The sequence below is a fragment of the Dreissena polymorpha genome, chromosome 9 (assembly GCF_020536995.1).
Source record: "Dreissena polymorpha isolate Duluth1 chromosome 9, UMN_Dpol_1.0, whole genome shotgun sequence".
In the NCBI taxonomy this organism is placed as follows: Eukaryota; Metazoa; Mollusca; class Bivalvia; order Myida; family Dreissenidae; genus Dreissena; species Dreissena polymorpha.
Genome location: NC_068363.1, coordinates 103777562 through 103799541, shown reverse-complemented (window position 1 = coordinate 103799541; position 21980 = coordinate 103777562). Strand labels below are relative to the sequence as shown.

Here is a 21980-nt window from a genome sequence, read left to right as displayed (position 1 = left end):
CTTGTTACACAACAAATAAATTCATAAATCTAATTGTTTTATTTAATTGTGCACACCAATTTTGACACTTTTGTTTCAGCATTTCTAACCTGGTGTTTAATTGCACCGTTGTTCGTCACAAGCATATTATCTCGTTATGATCGGAGAATGCCCAGACAATTACACAGAAAACATGCCAGTGTCATAAACATAGGGACCTATACTTTAATTGGGTCCCTGCATAGACCACATGTGGCAGACTTTATGATACCCCAAATCATCTCTTGGCATATTGAGCAGTCATATATACCGGTAATATTGAGCAAGCCAAAAATTAAAGCCAAAATACGTAACATATTAAAAAAAGAAGATATTTGTCCGAAACGGATTAACAGGAACATGTGTATTTATATGTTAGCCAGTTTAATCATAATAATAGAGTGCTTTATAACTTTAAATTAAAATTTGTGCAATATTACTGCTAACAATTGATGTATTTAACGCGGGTACCGGCAAATGTAAACTCGGCAATTTAGTGTGAAGATTGTACGTTCTCGCAGTGCACGTAACTCCATTATGAAACCAAGCAATCACAATGGATAAACAATATTTGCGTAAAATAAATCAAATAAATATATATATTTATCATAAAATGCTAGATTGTTACATTTATCACTCCTTACTACTTGTTAAGAGATTTCAATATACATGTATGCAAAGACAGTTCAATTTGCACAATATGCAGGTTTTATTTCCATTTGTATAATATTTTTTAAATATTGTAATTCAATGGAAACGAAACGAAAATTCATTATATGGAAAAGAAAATTACCACAACATTTAACGATTGTTATGTATTCCGTTTTTTATGGCTTTGTTTTATAATTGATTTAATGCGCCTCTTATAATACACTTTCGATCGCAGATGAACATTAACAATATCAACACCGTTATAGTTATAATAAAATAAATGTAAGTTTTATAAGTTTTGAAATATCATTTTTTAAAGTCTTACTATAAAAAAAGAATACGGCTAATTTATTGTTTTGTTGTGTGGTATTGTCAGTATTTAGTCTTCCGACCATGTTTACTCTGAGGCTAATAACTAATTTGTATTTTTATAAAGAGGAAATTATATATATGAATATACATTTATTGGTTCTAAATATGATATATTTGCACTATTGTTTAAGAGTTGTAATGTTTATTTCGGATTTTTTATCGTTTAATTGACTTAACAAAAGCCCTTTATACATGTTTTACGTGACTGTAACCAGTGTTTTTGCCAACCAGTCAGTGCGCATGCGCGGAAAATACCGAATGTAAACAATAACAATTAACTCGTCTATTGAGTGCGACGAGTTAAAGAAAGGTTTACACGGCTAGGCTTTCCGAGATAAATGTAAGTACACACTGGTATTAGAATGGTATTCTATTTATCCGATAATATCTTGAATATAAATGATATTCAGACAATTACATTATTACGGTTTAATAATTTATTATTTAATCAATAAATAAACGCAAGCAGCAAATCAATTAATTTCGTTTGTAGTGGAAACCGAAAGTAAACAAACCAACCTTCAAAATGGCTGACGACATAGCAACGTAGGATACAAGGTAAGTTGTTTACATTATTTAAAATATTGCAAGCTTACAGTATACAACAATAAACAGCTGGTACAATGTAATGTCATCGTTTTAATAAGCCCGTGGTTAATTACCCTTTTTAATGTTATGGATCAATGCATCTCTAACACCTTCAATTGACTTGTTCGTGAAAAATATACACCCTCAGTGCATCTTATCCCATACACCATCACTCACTTACTAAGGCTCGATTGATCATACTCGGCTTGGGTACTACTTACCGGTACATGTACCCCGGGTACTCTTAATTTTACTTACATGTACCCCGGGTACGGTAAATAAACTTAAACATACCCGCAAATATTAGATTGTATCTGATTTGTATATCCGCCAAAAATCTGATGTCGTTAACAGTGGTCTCTGGAAGCACCGGCAGCCGGCGATTTCACCGGTTACATTCAATCTACATGCAGGCTACTTTTCCCCAAAATATCAATTGAAATGGTGCAAATGCACATGTTTTATTGCTTAATCGCCGGCTACTTTGAAAATATAACTGGCTTCTCAGATGTTTCTGGAGAACACTGCGTTAAACATGCTACCGATTAACGTAAAACAATATTGTTTACCTTAAACAAACTTCTCTTTTAAAAAATCAGCATCAACATGCTTTTTAGTATGAGTGTTGAGAGGACGCCGTAGGAATAAGCAAGTAATCAAGAATACGTCTCTGTTTCTGCTTTTATTTCCTTCATGTATAATGACGATAAGGATTGACGACTAACATTGACGACAATGATTACAAGCATTGACGACTAACGTTGACGACAAGCATTGGCAACTAGATGTAACATTGACCATTCTCTACAATAAATGAAATTAACAATAAAAAATGAGTAATAAGATTATAGTACAACAGATATGCTATTCAAAGTATAATATAATAGCATACACTCATTAGAATAAAAGGTTTCATAAATAACAATTTGAAACATTTTCAATAAATATCGAAATATCTTATACAATATTTATTACACAGCAATTTTCTTCTCTTTTAAAACTTCTCTTTTAAAAAATCAGCATCAACATGCTTTTTAGTATGAGTGTTGAGAGGACGACAAGCATTGGCAACTAGATGTAACATTGACCATTCTCTACAATAAATGAAATTAACAATAAAAAAATGAGTTATAAGATTATAGTACAACAGATATGCTATTCAAAGTATAATATAATAGCATACACTCATTAGAATAAAAGGTTTCATAAATAACAATTTGAAACATTTTCAATAAATATCGAAATATCTTATACAATATTTATTACACAGCATTAATTAATTGTTAAAACATAATATAAAGACAGAATATGGTGTTCCCCATTTAACGGACCTTGCAAACCAAATAATGTTTCTTTTAAAAAATCTATGACGGTAAAAAGTGAACGTGCGATGTTGCGGAAAATATTATACTTGACGACGTCATACAATGACGCGACTTTAAACAATTTAAGATTTAAAATTAAATCACATTATTGATTTTAACAATGAGTTTTGATAATATAAATGCCATTTAACAGAAAATTGACATAAATGTAAACATAATTAATTTTGACAAAATAGCCGACAACAACCGATTTAGTGTTAAAAAATTCCCGCGTACGTTTTAGTATATTTACCGTACCCAGGGTATGAGCCTTACTAACTGTATTATTATTATATCTCACCGACTACAAGGTACCTTTACCTTGTTGTGTTTATCAACCTGGAATTTATGTAAAATCCGGCTAATTAGTAACAGATGTGATACACTGAGATAAAGATATTGCCTTAGTCCTTATGTATTTGAGGCTGTTTCCATAAATAATTAAGAAGTAACTTTTTACAGCTTTTTAAAGATTTTTAAAAAAATAAATAACTCAGAAAAAAGTTTATCAATTACAGAATAATTATTGATTTAATATAAAATGGCTCCTTTGTAATGTTTAAATGCTACAATTTTTAATCGACCAGTAAAGACCAGTAATGACCAGTATTGACCGGTTTTAACCGGGTATTGACTGCCGGCCCGGTCAATACTCAATTGACCGGTCAATATGCCAACCCTGCATTGAAACCTAATATGCATTTATCTATTATTATTTGGGGACAAATAATTTTACTGTGTGAAGACCCTACATAAAAATGCTGATTTTTTTCTTACTTGGTACCTGGCGACACACATTTTCAAGTCTATTTCATTAAATTTGGCATAGATATTTATAAAAATGGCATCATATGAACCAGTAGTCATAGTATAAGCAACATTGAAGCCTAATATGCATTCATCTATTATTAATTGGGCACAAATAATTTTACTGTGTGAAGACCCTACATAAAAATGCTGATTTCTTTCTTACTTGGTACCTGGCGACACACATTTTCAAGTCTTTTTCATTAAATTTGGCATAGATATTTTAATAAATGGCATCGTATGAACCAGTAGTCATAGTATAAGCAACATTGAAGCCTAATATGCATTCATCTATTATTATTTGGGCACAAACAATTTTACCGTGTGAAGATCCTACATAAAAATGCTGATTTTTTTTCTTATTTGTTACCTGGAGACACACATTTTCAAGTCTATTTCATTAAATTTGGCATAGATATTTATAAAAATGGCATCGTATGAACCAGTAGTCATAGTATAAGCAAAATTGAAGCCTAATATGCATTCATCTATTATTATTTGGGCACAAATAATTTTACCGTGTGAAGACCCTACATAAAAATGCTGATTTTTTTCTTACTTGGTACCTGGCGACACACATTTTCAATTCTATTTCATTAAATTTGGCATATATGTTAATAAAAATGGCATTGTATGAACATATCGTCATAGTATAAGCAACATTGAAGCCTAATATGCATTCATCTATTATTATTTGGGAACAAATAATTTTACTGTGTGAAGACCCTACATAAAAATGCGGATTTTTTTCTTACTTGGTACCTGGCGAATCACATTTTCAAGTCTATTTCATTAAATTTGGCATAGATATTTATAAAAATGGTATCATATGAACCATTAGTCATAGTATAAGCAACATTGAAGCCTAATATGCATTCATCTATTCTTATTTGGGCACAAATAATTTTACTGTGTGAAGACCCTACATAAAAATGCAGATTTTTTTCTTATTTGGTACCTGGCGACACACATTTTCAAGTCTATTTCATTAAATTTGGCATAGATATTTATAAAAATGGCATCGTATGAACCAGTAGTCATAGTATAAGCAACATTGAAGCCTAATATGCATTCATCTATTATTATTTGTGCACAAATAATTTAACCGTGTGAAGACCCTAGATAAAAATGCTGATTTTTTTCTTACTTGGTACCTGGCGATACACATTTTCATGTCTATTTCATTAAATTTGGCATAGATATTTATAAAAATGGCATCGTATGAACCAGTCGTCATAGTATAAGCAACATTGAGGCCTAATATGCATTCATCTATTATTATTTTGGGCACAAATAATTTTACCGTGTGAAGACCCTACATAAAAATGCTGATTTTTTTCTTACTTGGTATCTTGCGACACACATTTTCAAGTCTTTTTCATTAAATTTGGCATATACATGTATATTAATAAAAATGGCATTGTATGAACATAGTATAAGCAGAGAAGCATAATAGGCATTCATCTATTATAATTTGGGCTCATACAATTTTACCGTGTTAGCACCATATATCAAGTTGCAGATTTTTTAAATATTCGCCACATACCCAAAGGCATTTTCATTAATATCTCAGAAAAATAGACCTATACATTAATACACATGGCATCTAAAGAACATTTTATCATAGTTAAACATGGTTCCCAGCCAACCTGGAAATCAGGGAAAACCTGGAAAAAAACTTTCACTTTCACTAACGCCCAGTACAAATATATGGACAGAATGATTTTTTCACTTACCGGTATGTGGGTGTATGTTGGCTCCACTTCACAAGATACAGTCATTGTAGTTTAATTGAAAAACGCATCTTACAATGTGAGATGAGTTCTGGGTTCAAGCCCCAGCAGTGCCCTATCATGTGTGATATACAGAGCCATTATGATTAAATATACACAGTTATCTTTTTAAACAATACAATTAAATATAAGGAATAATGTTAAAGGGGTATTGCTGCTTAGCCATTTTTGGGATTGTATTGTGATTTTTGGCCAAATTTGACACTGAATAACAGGGTTTATATACATCCCAAGCATAAATGCTTCTAAATTTGTAAAAAAAAAAAAAGTCGAAGTGTGCAGAATATTAAAAATTTGCAATTTTCTGATGTCTAAAGGTCATTAAATGCCACTTAAAGTTTACATTTTTTGTACAAAATGACCCATTTTGTGCTGTCCATTATTGGTTAATGTTTTACGCCGTCAGGTCCAAAAACGCTAATTCTGTAGCTTGTTTGGACTATAATCTATAATGTGGCCAAGTTTCAGCAGATTCGACCCAGTGGTTCTGATTTTATACGCCGTGCCTAGCTTTTATTAGTCCACTACCGGTTTCACCGGAGGGGACTTATGGTTTGCGCTCTGTGGGTCCGTCAGTCAGTCACACTTTTCTGAATCCTGCGATAACTTTAAAAGTTCTTAATATATTTTCATGAAACTTGAAACATGGATAGATGGCAATAAGGACATTATGCACGTGATTTCATTTTGTTCCTACGTCAAAAATTCTGGTTTCTATGGCAATAAATAAAAACATAAAATAAATTCTGACAATGGTGGAGCCGGTAGGGGACAAATTTGCTTGACAATAGTCTTGTTGAGTATTACTCACTGACTTATGCATATACGCTCGGCTGTTTTCGGAGAATACCTGAGGTATTGTCATAGCCAGCTCATCGCGTCGTGTCGTGTCTTTTCGCTGTCCGGCGTCCGCCATGCTAAAACCTTAACATTGACCCATTGTACCCACAATTTTCGTACCCACATTTTTTTTCGTAACCAAAATTTTCGTACCCACATTTGTTTAGTACCCAAAATTTGTGTTCCCACATTTTCTTACCCAAAATTTTTGAATCCAAATTTGTTTAGTTCCCACTCATTCCATCCCGCGAAACCCCTTAAGGTGTCGCAACTCTAGTACCCACATTTTTTTCTTAACCAAAATTTTCGTACCCACATTTTTTTAGTATGGAATGAGTGATGTATTGGACGTCATCATTGATGACGTTCATTCGAACGAATGATAAAGGGGGCTAAGTTTCGTTAAGCTGGCGCATATAGTCGCGATTTGTGGCGCTTGAAAACTAGTCGGTTACTTTTGCTGAAATTTGACATGTATATGGACAAGAATGCGATCTACCTGTTGGCGTTGTCGTCATATCTGGGAAAAAACAACTTTTCGAGTATTTTGTGTTTAAATACTTTTATGGGAAAGGGCACGCGCACAGATAAACATTGTGACGTCACTTCACAAACAGCGTTAGACATCCGCCATCTTGTAACGCGACAAAGAAACTCAGTGTTATTAGTTCAATAAGCACAGAAAATATGATTGTGTTTAATTATCATTAATACAAATGTCTATATTTTGTGCAGCGGATGTTTATTCAGACGGATACGACAGAATTACGTAAGTATCATTGTGTACTTTACAGTAGATTTTACTACGGAAGAAATTTATTATATCTCACTCAGTCACTGACAAAATGAGCTTGACACATAAACAACAACCGGATCGGATTTACATCCACATAATATTGTGCGAATCCGATGCAATTCAAATTACTAATGTTTGATAACGTTTGATGAATTCGTTATATCAATATGCATTAACTTTCAAGGGGAATAATTATAATTGAAATGTGCGATTCAATGACAGTGTTATATTGGGATAAATTAGTCATTTAGCCGTAACAGATAAGTATTTAGTTTGTTGTGTTTCATTTTCAACATAGTTTTACCGTTTTTTACTTAAAGTAAAACAGTTCAGTCGTCATTATATCTTGAATTTTAAATATTGAAATACATGTCGGATATTTCATATTTTCGGACGTTGCTACGTAAGCTAGTTGTCAACATAATTATTAAGATACATATTTACCTTTTACCATACAGTTGTGCAGCTGTTGTCTACTTAATGACGCGCTGTTTAATGTCTAGATCTATAATGTTCTTCTGCCCGTGATGATAATAAGTGACTTATTAAGTCTTTAAATCAACAAACCCCAGCAATGTCAATGGTCTGTCAACATTAGAAAAATATTAGCTAAAGAAACTTCAGCGTACAATTTATATGGTATTGACATACCTGTACTTTGAAGCAAACTCTGTATCGAAAGTCAACCAGAGTCGTAACATATTTATGTCACGCAATAAATCAAAGAATACTCATTTTCTTGGATACATTACTACATATATTGGTGAATGAATATAAATTACTGCATCGAGGAATATTTTAAGGTTTAAATGTTTCAAATGCATCTAACAATAGATGAAAATAACTCTCATCAGTCTGAAATTCACAATTTTGAAGCCATTGTCGCTTTGTCCAAGACTAGTTTTCATTTGGATACTGTCGGATCATCCTTGACATCTTTTGCTGATATTGTAAACAATAAAACATTACCTTTGTTTTCTGAAATCTATTATTTGTGATTAACAACAAACGTCTGGTGGATTATAAAACTGATTTCAGTGTGAATCGGGTAGTTTTAAATATTTACTTTGAGTTTGTATTTACACTACAATTTGTTAACAAAACAAGCCAGAATATTCTAAAATACCGGGAAATGTCATTCTGAATTTGAAAACACTTGAGCACATGGTATACAAATACAAATTTTATTTTAAGTCAGTTTGTACATAACAAGTATAACATTAGCGATGTATCGCTATTGACTGACATATGGTATGTTACTAAAAGTAGAAATACCGTGAAATCTCGGGACATTTGCATTTCAAGAAAGTCTGACACATCGCTGTTTTTCTCGATATGAAAGAGCAGAATAGATAAATTTTAAATGTTTAAGATAGTATTTTGTGAAAGAATGTATCGGTTAAATGTGAAAAATGTCAATCTTTCCAATCAAGACGTGATTGATTTGGGCCAATAACTGCATTTAAAACCTGTTTTGGACCGGTCTTTGTTAACTGTCAACTTTTCGGGATTTTCTGGTTGACTCTCCTAATGGGGTTGGTCCATAACTATTAAGTCGCGCCAGTAGTCATAGTATAAGCAACATTGAAGCCTAATATGCATTCATCTATTATTACATAAAAATGATGATTTTTTTCTTACTTGGTAACTGGCGACACACATTTTCAATTCTATTTCATTAAATTTGGCATATATATTAATAAAAATGGCATCGTATGAACATGTCGTCATAGAAAAAAGGACCATTGAAGCCTAATATGCATTCATCTATTATTATTTGGGAACAAATAATTTTAACGTGTGAAGACCCTACATAAAAATGCTAATTTTGTTCTTACTTGGTACCTGGCGACACACATTTTCAAGTCTATTTTATTAAATTTGGCATAGATATTTATAGAAATGGTATCGTATGAACCATTAGTCGTAGTATAAGCAATATTGAAGCCTAATATGCATTAATCTATTATTATTTGGGCACAAATAATTTTACTGTGTGAAGACCCTACATAAAAATGCTGTTTTTTTCTTACTTGGTACCTGGCGACACACATTTTGAAGTCTATTTCATTAAATTTGGCATAGATATTTATAAAATTGGCATCGTATGAACCAGTAGTCATAGTATAAGCAACATTGAAGCCTAATATGCATTCATCTATTATAATTTGGGCACAAATAATTTTACCGTGTGAAGACCCTACATAAAAATGCTGATTTTTTTCTTACTTGGTACCTGGCGACACACATTTTCAAGTCTATTTCATTAAATTTGGCATAGATATTTTTAAAAATAGCATCGTATGAACCAGTAGTCATGGTATAAGCAACATTGAAGCCTAATATGCATTCATCGATTATTATTTTGGGCACAAATAATTTTACCATGTGAAGACCCTACATAAAAATGCTGATTTTTTTCTTACTTGGTAACTGGCAACACACATTTTCAATTCTATTTCATTAAATTTGGCATATATATTAATAAAAATGGCATCGTATGAACATGTCGTCATAGTAAAAGCAACATTAAAGCCTAATATGCATTCATCTATTATTATTTGGGAACAAACAGGGATCATATTTTCCCGCAACATCAATCGGTCCGGATTTTAATGGAGAAAAAGTGTCCGAAAAATTATATCCGAAATCATGACAAATTACGTTAAAATATATACCATTGATTTTGCTATTCATGCTATTCATGAAGATAGTATAATAAATGTAAAAGTTCCCTTAGGCATTATTTTTAAACGGAACATACGAGTTTTCTCAATTTGTTTTATCATTTGCTATTTCATTGACATTTGTTGTTTCGTGTATTGTTTTATCTGACTGTTATTAGTCTGTGTAAATCTATACCGATCGTTATCAACTCGATAATAGCTTACAAACATGCATTGAACCCAACAAATGTCTGTGCGTAGGTTTGTTACTGACAATAAAAAAACCAAATAGTTAAGAAATAATTCATGTACGTTATAGTTTGTAGTCGAATAACCCACGGCCGATAGTTAAGATGCGTAGGGATTAAATGATTTGAAACCACGCATCTAAACTTTCGGTCGTGGGTTATTCAACAAAATAATAAAAAACACGAATTATTTCGATTCTAACACAATTTTTACTAATGATTTATGCAATGTATATTATTTTTCTTGTGTACTATTTTATGTGAAGTTCCGCCCATAAAAATAACTTTCGGCTGTTCTGTCGATCAGATCCGCGACTTTTATTTATTTATGGCCGAATTATTACGCTGGTGGAAAATGTATCGGCATATTTTGTTTAATTACAGCGCGTGCTTTCAGTGTATAAGGTCCGCCCACAATTATTGCAGAATATCCGATTTTCTTCATTGTTTATATGACAGTTTACTGTATCATGCATGAAATGCACAATTTCCACGAGGATAACATCGAGGTTTGTATCTCCGAAGTAACTGTCAACGATTGACGAGTACACATTACGAACCGATTGTGCTAGGTATAAGCCAGTGAAATTATCTAAATTGATATTGACACGGGGTTATTCACGCGTGACTAATACACAGCCGCGCGAATCTTCACTGCTTGGGGCCATACTCTGATACTAGTCGGCTGACGTGCGATAATCTGGTCCTGACCGGTTTAGAGACTGCAGGGTATGGTTTATCACACCTAACCGAGATAAGAACGTAATAAGGGTGTGCACTGTGTAATCGATTTCATGACATGGGAATTTTAGCAAACAGAATCAGACCGACTGTTTGGGATTTTCAATCGGTCATTCAAGACCTCAATCGGTCTAGGACCGACAAAACCGAAAAAAATATGATCCCTGGGAACAAATAATTTTACCGTGTGAAGACCCTACATAAAAATGCTAATTTTGTTCTTACTTGGTACCTGGCGACACACATTTTCAAGTCTATTTTATTAAATTTGGCATAGATATTTATAAAAATGGTATCGTATGAACCATTAGTCATAGTATAAGCAATATTGAAGCCTAATATGCATTCATCTATTATTATTTGGGCACAAATAATTTTACTGTGTGAAGACCCTACATAAAAATGCTGTTTTTTTTCTTACTTGGTAACTGGCAACACACATTTTCAATTCTATTTCATTAAATTTGGCATATATATTAATAAAAATGGCATCGTATGAACATGTCGTCATAGTATAAGCAACATTGAAGCCTAATATGCATTCATCTATTATTATTTGGGCACAAATAATTTTACCGTGTGAAGACCCTACATAAAAATGCTGATTTTTCTCTTACTTGGTACCTGGCGACACACATTTTCAAGTCTATTTCATTAAATTTGGCATAGATATTTTTAAAAATGGCATCGTATGAACCAGTAGTCATGGTATAAGCAACATTGAAGCCTAATATGCATTCATCTATTATTATTTTGGGCACAAATAATTTTACCATGTGAAGACCCTACATAAAAATGCCGATTTTTTTCTTACTTGGTAACTGGCAACACACATTTTCAATTCTATTTCATTAAATTTGGCATATATATTAATAAAAATGGCATCGTATGAACATGTCGTTATAGTAAAAGCAACATTAAAGCCTAATATGCATTCATCTATTATTATTTGGGCACAAATAATTTTACCGTGTGAAGACCCTACATAAAAATGCTAATTTTGTTCTTACTTGGTACCTGGCGACACACATTTTCAAGTCTATTTTATTAAATTTGGCATAGATAATTATAAAAATGATATCGTATGAACCATTAGTCATAGTATAAGCAATATTGAAGCCTAAAATGCATTCATCTATTATTATTTGGGCACAAATAATTTACTGTGTGAAGACCCTACAAAAAAATGCTGTTTTTTTTTCTTACTTGGTACCTGGCGACACACATTTTCAAGTCTATTTCATTAAATTTGGCATAGATATTTATAAAATTGGCATCGTATGAACCAGTAGTCATAGTATAAGCAACATTGAAGCCTAATATGCATTCATCTATTATTATTTGGGCACAAATCATTTTACCATGTGAAGACCCTACATAAAAATGCTGATTTTTCTCTTACTTGGTACCTGGCGACACACATTTTCAAGTCTATTTCATTAAATTTGGCATAGATATTTTTAAAAATGGCATTGTATGAACCAGTAGTCATGGTATAAGCAACATTGAAGCCTAATATGCATTCATCTATTATTATTTAGGGCACAAATAATTTTACCATGTGAAGACCCTACATAAAAATGCTGATTTTTTTCTTACTTGGTACCTGGCGACACACATTTTCAAGTCTATTTCATTAAATTTGGCATAGATATTTTTAAAAATGGCATCGTATAAACCAGTAGTCATGGTATAAGCAACATTGAAGCCTAATATGCATTCATCTATTATTATTTTGGGCACAAATAATTTTACCATGTGAAGACCCTACATAAAAATGCTGATTTTTTTCTTACTTGGTAACTGGCAACACACATTTTCAATTCTATTTCATTAAATTTGGCATATATATTAATAAAAATGGCATCGTATGAACATGTCGTCATAGTATAAGCAGAGAAGCATAATACGCATTCATCTATTAAAATTTGGGCTCATACAATTTTACCGTGTTAGCACCATATATCAAGTTGCAGATTTTTTTAATATTCGCCACATACCCACAGGCATTTTCATTAATATCTCAGAAAAATAGACCTATATATTAATACACATGGCATCTAAAGAACATTTTATCATTCATGGTTCCCAGCCAACCTGGAAATCAGGGAAAACCTGGAAAAAGACTTTCACTTTTTCCAGTCAGGGAAAAGTCAGGGAATTTGGGAAAAGTTCCTGAAATCAGGGAAAAATCAGGGAATTTTGCTTGGGCAGACTTTCCCAACTTGTCTCGAGAAGTCCATACAATTAAAACAGCAAATTATTTCCTCTGCATGGCTATGGTGACTTTGTAGTATACATGTAGCTTTAAAAATAAGTTATGTCTGCAACTGCTATTTATTCAGGGTGTCTAAAACAAGAAATAGATCGAAATTATGATCCTGGACGTTTTATTTTCCATCAGGGAAAAGTCAGGGAATTTTGTTCATACAAAAAGCTGGGAACCCTGTAATAAAGCAATCTAGAGGCATGAAATGCATTTTTCTATTATGATATGTCCACAAATTATTTCACTAAGTGATGACCAAGCTTGAATATGAGGATTTGTTGAATATTTCATGCTAACCAACATACATTTTTAGTTGTATATCAGGATTCAATTCCTATACCTTAGTGAAAATGGCATCGGAAGAACATTTGTTCATTGTACTATATGGAATGAAACATTATATCTATCCATCTTATAGTTTATTGCAGTTTCAGTAATATTCTGTCTATAAATGATTTCAACATGATATAATTGTAAATCATTGCTAGCAAATGTGTATATATGAAAAAAAAAAAATAGACAGTTTATTTTTCCCCATTTATGTATATATATCTATGTATACATCTTTTGTTGTAAACAGTTATGCGACATGTGTCAGAAACGCCCAGTACACATATATGGACAGAATAATTTTTTCACTTACCGGTATGTGGGTGTATGTTGGCTCCACTTCACAAGATACAGTCATTGTAGTTTAATTGAAAAACGCATCTTACAATGTAAGATGAGTTCTGGGTTCAAGCCCCAGCAGTGGCCTATCATGTGTGATATACAGAGCCATTATGATTAAATATACACAGTTATCTTTTTATGTCCCCCACTATAGTAGTGGGGGACATATTGTTTTTGCCCTGTCTGTTGGTTGGTCTGTCTGTCTGTCTGTCTGTCTGTCTGTCTGTCTGTTTGCGCCAACTTAAACATTTTGCAATAACTTTTGCTATATTGAAGATAGCAACTTCATATTTGGCATGCATGTGTATCTCATGAAGCTGCACATTTTGAGTGGTGAAAGGTCAAGGTCATCCTTCAAGGTCAGAGGTCAAATATATGTGGCCAAAATCGCTCATTTTATAAATACTTTTGCAATATTGAATATAGCAACTTGATATTTGGCATGCATGTGTATCTCATGGAGCTGCACATTTTGAGTGGTGAAAGGTCAAGGTCATCCTTCAAGGTCAGAGGTCAAATATATGTGGCCCAAATCGCTTATTTTATGAATACATGTACTTTTGCGATATTGAAGATAGCAACTTCATATTTGGCATGCATTTGTATCTCATGGAGCTGCACATTTTGAGTGGTGAAAGGTCAAGGTCATTCTTCAAGGTCAGAGGTCAAATATATGTGGCCCAAATCGCTTATTTTATGAATACTTTTGCGATATTGAAGATAGCAACTTGATATTTGGAATGCATATGTATCTCATGGAGCTGCACATTTTTAAACAATACAATTAAATATAAGGAATAATGTTAAAGGGGCATTGCTGCTTAGCCATTTTTGGGATGTTATTGTGATTTTTGGCCAAATTTGACACTGAATAACACGGTTTATATACATCCCAAGCATAAATGATTCTAAATTTGTAAAAAAAACAAGTCGAAGTGTGCAGAATATTAAAAATTTGCAACTTTCTGATGTCTAAAGGTCATTAAATGCCACTTAAAGTTTACATGTTTTGTACAAAAGACCCATTTTGTGCTGTCCATCATTGGTTAATGTTTTACGCTTCAGGTCCAAAAACGCTCATTCTGTAGCTTGTTTGGACTATATTCTATAATGTGGCCACGTTTTCAGCAGATTCGGCCCAGTGGTTCTGATTTTATACGCCGTGCCTAGCTTTTATTAGTCCACTACCGGTTTCACCGGAGGGGACTTATGGTTTGCACTCTGTGTGTCCGTCAGTTAGTCAGTCAGTCAGTCTGTCACACTTTTCTGAATCCTGCGATAACTTTAAAAGTTCTTAATATTTTTTCATGAAACTTGAAACATGGATAGATGGCAATAAGGACATTATGCACGTGATTTCATTTTGTTCCTACGTCAAAAATTCTGGTTTCTATGGCAATAAATAAAAACATAAAATAAATTCTGACAATGGTGGAGCCGGTAGGGGACAAATTTGCTTGACAATTATGAGTCTTGTTGAGTATTACTCACTGACTTATGCATATGCGCTCGGCTGTTTTAGGAGAATACCTGAGGTATTGTCATAGCCAGCTCATCGTGTCGTGTCGTGTCGCCGTCTGGCGTCCGCCATGCTAAAACCTTAACATTGACCCATTGTACCCACAATTTTCGTACCCACATTTTTTTTCGTAACCAAAATGTTCGTACCCACATTTGTTTAGACCCAAAATTTTCGAACCCACATTTTTTTAGTTCCCACTCATTCCATCCCGCGAAACCCTTAAGGTGTCGCAACTCTAGTACCCAAAATTTGTGTTTCCACATTTTCTTACCCAAAATTTTCGAACCCACATTTTTTTAGTTGCCACTCATTCCATCCCGCGAAACCCTTAAGGTGTCGCAACTCTAGTATGGAATGAGTGATGTATTGGACGTCATCATTGATGACGTTCATTCGAACGAATGATAAAGGGGGCTAAGTTTCGTTAAGCTGGCGCAAATAGTCGCGATTTGGGGCGCTTGAAAACTGGTCGGTTAATTTTGCTGAAATTTGACATGTATATGGAGAAGAATGCGATCTACCTGTTGGCGTAGGCGTTATACCTGGGAAAAATCAAGTTTTCGAGTATTTTGCGTTTAAATATTTTTATGGGAAAGGGCACGCGCGCGTGACGTCATGAAAAGCGCTTAGGCTAGCTTCCATCTTGCTACGAAACAAAGAAACTGACGTTACGCGTTATTAATTCAGTTAGGCGTTTAATCGATAAACAAAGGCGTAATAATTGTGTTTGAATATCAATCGGTAGTACACATGCATGTCTTTTGTGCACATTGTGGTTTTTAAATGAACATGACATAAATCTATGTGTTATTCAACGTATTGAGTGCGACGAGTTAAAGAAAGGTTTACACGGCTAGGCTTTCCGAGATAAATGTAAGTACACACTGGTATTAGAATGGTATTCTGTTTATCCGATAATATCTTGAATATAAATGATATTCAGACAATTACATTATTAGGGTTTAATAATTTATTATTTAATCAATAAAAAACGCAAGCAGCAAATCAATTAATTTCGTTTGTAGTGGAAACCGAAAGTAAACAAAGCAACCGTCAAAATGGCTGACGACATAGCAACGTAGGAATTAACGCTCAGAAATTATTTACAAAATAAGATCATCAGAAATGATGTAAAGTGAATGCTCATTCGCTGTTTTGTAGATAAGTATACGATCTATTGAAAAACCATAACATTTGACATAAAAACACCCGCGGATATGAAAATCTTCAGTGTAACGAAATAGCAGACATCACACGGCGTCTCTGATTCTACGCTGTTTGCCAAGGCCGATAATGAATGGAAATGCACAAACTCAGTAACTGGCAAGCATATATGCATTAGTAGGTTGTTTCGTGATTATTTAGAAACGACTACATAATTCTTTTGGTTCAGCCAGTGCAACTAAACAGAAATAAGTATAAAAAGTTTCTACACCTGACAACAATGTGCCAACTTAATACAAGGTAAGTTGTTTACATTATTTAAAATATTGCAAGCTTACAGTATACAACAATAAACAGCCGGTAGAATGTAATGTCATCATTTTAATTCTAATAAGCCCGTGGTTAATTACCCTTTTAAATCTTATGGATCAATGCATCTCTAACACCTTCAATTGACTTGTTCGTGAAAAATATACACCCTCAGTGCATGTTATCCCATACACCATCACTCACTTACTAAGGCTCGATTGATCATTCTCGGCTCGGGTACTACTTACCGGTACATGTACCCCGGGTACTCTTAATTTTACTTACATGTACCCTGGGTACGGTAAATAAACTTAAACATACCCGCAAATATTAGATTGTATCCGAGTTGTATATCCGCCAAAAATCCGATGTCGTTAAACATGCTACCGATTAACGTAAAACAATATTGTTTACCTTAAACAAACTTCTCTTTTAAAAAATCTGCATCAACATGCTTTTTAGTATGAGTGTTGAGAGGACGCCGTAGGAATAAGCAAGTAATCAAGAATACGTCTCTGTTTCTGCTTTTATTTCCTTCATGTATAATGACGATAAGGATTGACGACTAACATCGACGACAATGATCACAAGCATTTAAGACTAACACTGACAACAAGCATTGGCGACTAGATGTAACATTGACGATTCTCTACAATAAATGAAATTAACAGTAATAAATGAATAATAAGATTATAGTACAACAGATATGCTTTTCAAAGTATAATATAATAGCATACACTCATTAGAATAAGATGTTTCATAAATAACATTTTGAAACATTTTCAATAAATATAGAAATATCTTAAACAATATTTATTACACAGCATTAATTAATTGTTAAAACATTATATAAATACCGAATATGGTGTTCCCCATTTAACGGACCTTGGTAACCAAATAATGTTTCTTTAAAAAAATCTATGACGGTAAAAAGTGAACGTGCGATGTCGCGGAAAATATTATACTTGACGACGTCATACAATGACGCGACTTTAAACAATTTAAGATTTAAAATTAAATCACATTATTGATTTTAACAATGAGTTTTGATAATATAAATGCCATTTAACAGAAAATTGACATAAATGTAAACATAATTAATTTTTACAAAATAGCCGACAACAACCGATTTAGTGTTAAAATTTCCGCGTACGTTTTAGTATATTTACCGTACCCAGGGTACGAGCCTTACTAACTGTATTATTATTATATCTCACCGACTACAAGGTACCTTTACCTTGTTGTGTTTATCAACCTGGAATTTATGTAAAATCCGGCTAATTAGTAACAGATGTGATACACTGAGATAAAGATATTGCCTTAGTCCTTATGTATTTGAGGCTGTTTCCATAAATAATTAAGAAGTAACTTTTAACAGCTTTAAAGATTTTTTTAAAAATAAATAACTCAGAAAAAAGTTTATCAATTACAGAATAATTATTGATTTTATATAAAATGGCTCCTTTGTAATGTTTAAATGCTACAATTTTCAATCGACCAGTAATGACCAGTATTGACCGGTTTTAACCAGGTATTGACCGCCGGCCCGGTCAATACTCAATTGACCGGTCAATATGCCAACCCTGCATTGAAGCCTAATATGCATTTATCTATTATTATTTGGGCACAAATAATTTTACTGTGTGAAGACCCTACATAAAAATGCTGATTTTTTTCTTACTTGGTACCTGGCGACACACATTTTCAAGTCTATTTCATTAAATTTGGCATATATATTTATAAAATTGGCATCGTATGAACCAGTAGTCATAGTATAAGCAACATTGAAGCCTAATATGCATTCATCTATTATTAATTGGGCACAAATAATTTTACTGTGTGAAGACCCTACATAAAAATGCTGATTTTTTTCTTACATGGTACCTGGCGACACACATTTTCAAGTCTTTTTCATTAAATTTGGCATAGATATTTTAAAAAATGGCATCGTATGAACAAGTAGTCATAGTATAAGCAACATTGAAGCCTAATATGCATTCATCTACATGTATTATTATTTGGGCACAAACAATTTTACCGTGTGAAGATCCTACATAAAAATGCTGATTTTTTTCTTATTTGGTACCTGGCGACACACATTTTCAAGTCTATTTCATTAAATTTGGCATAGATATTTATAAAACTGGCATCGTATGAACCAGTAGTCATAGTATAAGCAACATTGAAGCCTAATATGCATTCATCTATTATTATTTGGGCACAAATAATTTTACCGTGTGATGACCCTACATAAAAATGCTGATTTTTTCTTACTTGGTACCTGGCGACACACATTTTCAAGTCTATTTCATTAAATTTGGCATAGATATTTGTAAAAATGGCATTGTATGAACCAGTAGTCATAGTATAAGCAACATTGAAGCCTAATATGCATTCATCTGTTAATATTTTTGGCACAAATAATTTTACCATGTGAAACCCTACATATAAATGCTGATTTTTTTCTTACTTGGTACCTGGCGACACACATTTTTAATTCTATTTCATTAAATTTGGCATAGATATTTTTAAAAATGGCATTGTATGAACATATCGTCATAGTATAAGCAACATTGAAGCCTAATATGCATTCATCTATTATTATTTGGGAACAAATAATTTTACCGTGTGAAGACCCTACATAAAAATGCTGATTTTTTTCTTACTTGGTACCTGGCGACACACATTTTCAAGTCTATTTCATTAAATTTGGCATAGATATTTATAAAAATGGTATTGTATTAACCATTAGTCATAGTATAAGCAACATTGAAGCCTAATATGCATTAATCTTTTATTACTTGGGCACAAATAATTTTACTGTGTGAAGACCCTACATAAAAATGCAGATTTTTTTCTTACTTGGTACCTGGCGACACACATTTTCAAGTCTATTTCATTAAATTTGGCATAGATATTTATAAAATTGGCATCGTATGGACCAGTAGTCATAGAATAAGCAACATTGAAGCCTAATATGCATTCATCTATTATTATTTGGGCACAAATAATTTTACTGTGTGAAGACCGTACATAAAAATGCTGATTTTTTTCTTAATTGGTACCTGGCGACACACATTTTCAAGTCTATTTCATTAAATTTGGCATAGATATTTATAAAATTGGCATCGTATGAACCAGTAGTCATAGTATAAGCAACATTGAAGCCTAATATGCATTCATCTATTATTACATGGGCACAAATAATTTTACTGTGTGAAGACCCTACATAAAAATGCTGATTTTTTTCTTACTTGGTACCTGGCGACACACATTTTCAAGTCTTTTTCATTAAATTTGGCATAGATATTTTAAAAATGGCATCGTATGAACCAGTAGTCTTAGTATAAGCAACATTGAAGCCTAATACGCATTCATCTACATGTATTATTATTTGGGCACAAACAATTTTACCGTGTGAAGATCCTACATAAAAATGCTGATTTTTTTCTTATTTGGTACCTGGCGACACACATTTTCAAGTCTATTTCATTAAATTTGGCATAGATATTTATAAAAATGGCATCGTATGAACCAGTAGTCATAGTATAAGCAACATTGAAGCCTATTATATGCATTCATCTATTATTATTTTGGGCACAAATAATTTTACTGTGTGAAGACCCTACATAAAAATGCTGATTTTTTTCTTACTTCAATGGCGACACACATTTTCAAGTCTATTTCATTAAATTTGGCATAGATATTTATAAAATTGGCATCGTATGAACTAGTAGTCATAGTATAAGCAACATTGAAGCCTAATATGCATTCATCTATTATTACTTGGGCACAAATAATTTTACTGTGTGAAGACCCTACATAAAAATGCTGATTTTTTTCTTACTTGGTACCTGGCGACACACATTTTCAAGTCTTTTTCATTAAATTTGGCATAGATATTTTAAAAAATGGCATCGTATGAACCAGTAGTCATAGTATAAGCAACATTGAAGCCTAATATGCATTCATCTACATGTATTATTATTTGGGCACAAACAATTTTACCGTGTGAAGATCCTACATAAAATTGCTGATTTTTTTCTTCTTTGGTACCTGGCGACACACATTTTCAAGTCGATTTCATTAAATTTGGCATAGATATTTATAAAAATGGCATCGTATGAACCATTAGTCATAGTATAAGCAACATTGAAGCCTAATATGCATTCATCTATTATTATTTTGGGCACAAATAATTTTACCATGTGTGAAGACCCTACATAAAAATGCTGATTTTTTTCTTAATTGGTACCTGGCAACACACATTTTCAATTCTATTTCATTAAATTTGGCATATATATTAATAAAAATGGCATTGTATGAACATGTCTTCATAGTATAAGCAACATTGAAGCCTAATATGCATTCATCTATTATTATTTGGGAACAAATAATTTTACCGTGTGAAGACCCTACATAAAAATGCTGATTTTTTTCTTACTTGGTACCTGGCGACACACATTTTAAAGTCTATTTCATTAAATTTGGCATAGATATTTATAAAAATGGTATTGTATTAACCATTAGTCATAGTATAAGCAACATTGAAGCCTAATATGCATTAATCTATTATTATTTGGGCACAAATAATTTTACTGTGTGAAGACCCTACATAAAATGCAGATTTTTTTATTACTTGGTACCTGGCAACACACATTTTCAAGTCTATTTCATTAAATTTGGCATAGATATTTATAAAATTGGCATTGTATGGACCAGTAGTCATAGAATAAGCAACATTGAAGCCTAATATGCATTCATCTATTATTATTTGGGCACAAATAATTTTACTGTGTGAAGACCGTACATAAAAATGCTGATTTTTTTCTTAATTGGTACCTGGCGACACACATTTTCAAGTCTATTTCATTAAATTTGGCATAGATATTTATAAAATTGGCATCGTATGAACCAGTAGTCATAGTATAAGCAACATTGAAGCCTAATATGCATTCATCTATTTTTATTTGGCCACAAATAATTTTACAGTGTGAAGACCCTACATAAAAATGCTGATTTCATCTATTATTATTTGGCCACAAATAATTTTACAGTGTGAAGACCCTACATAAAAATGCTGATTTTTTTTCTTACTTGGTATCTGGCGACACACATTTTCAAGTCTATTTCATTAAATTTGGCATATATATTAATAAA

The 21980-nt window shown here is 32.6% G+C and overlaps 1 long non-coding RNA gene across 1 annotated transcript; it reads right to left on the bottom strand.

Annotated features, from left to right (window-relative positions):
- Positions 1 to 17682: 17682 nt before the first annotated feature.
- On the bottom strand, positions 17683 to 21065 carry LOC127845622 (uncharacterized). Its single transcript, XR_008033286.1, has 3 exons — positions 20877 to 21065; positions 18705 to 18906; positions 17683 to 18508 (listed from the first exon to the last, which is right to left on the bottom strand). It is a non-coding gene; the product is annotated as an uncharacterized LOC127845622 (long non-coding RNA).
- Positions 21066 to 21980: the final 915 nt, after the last annotated feature.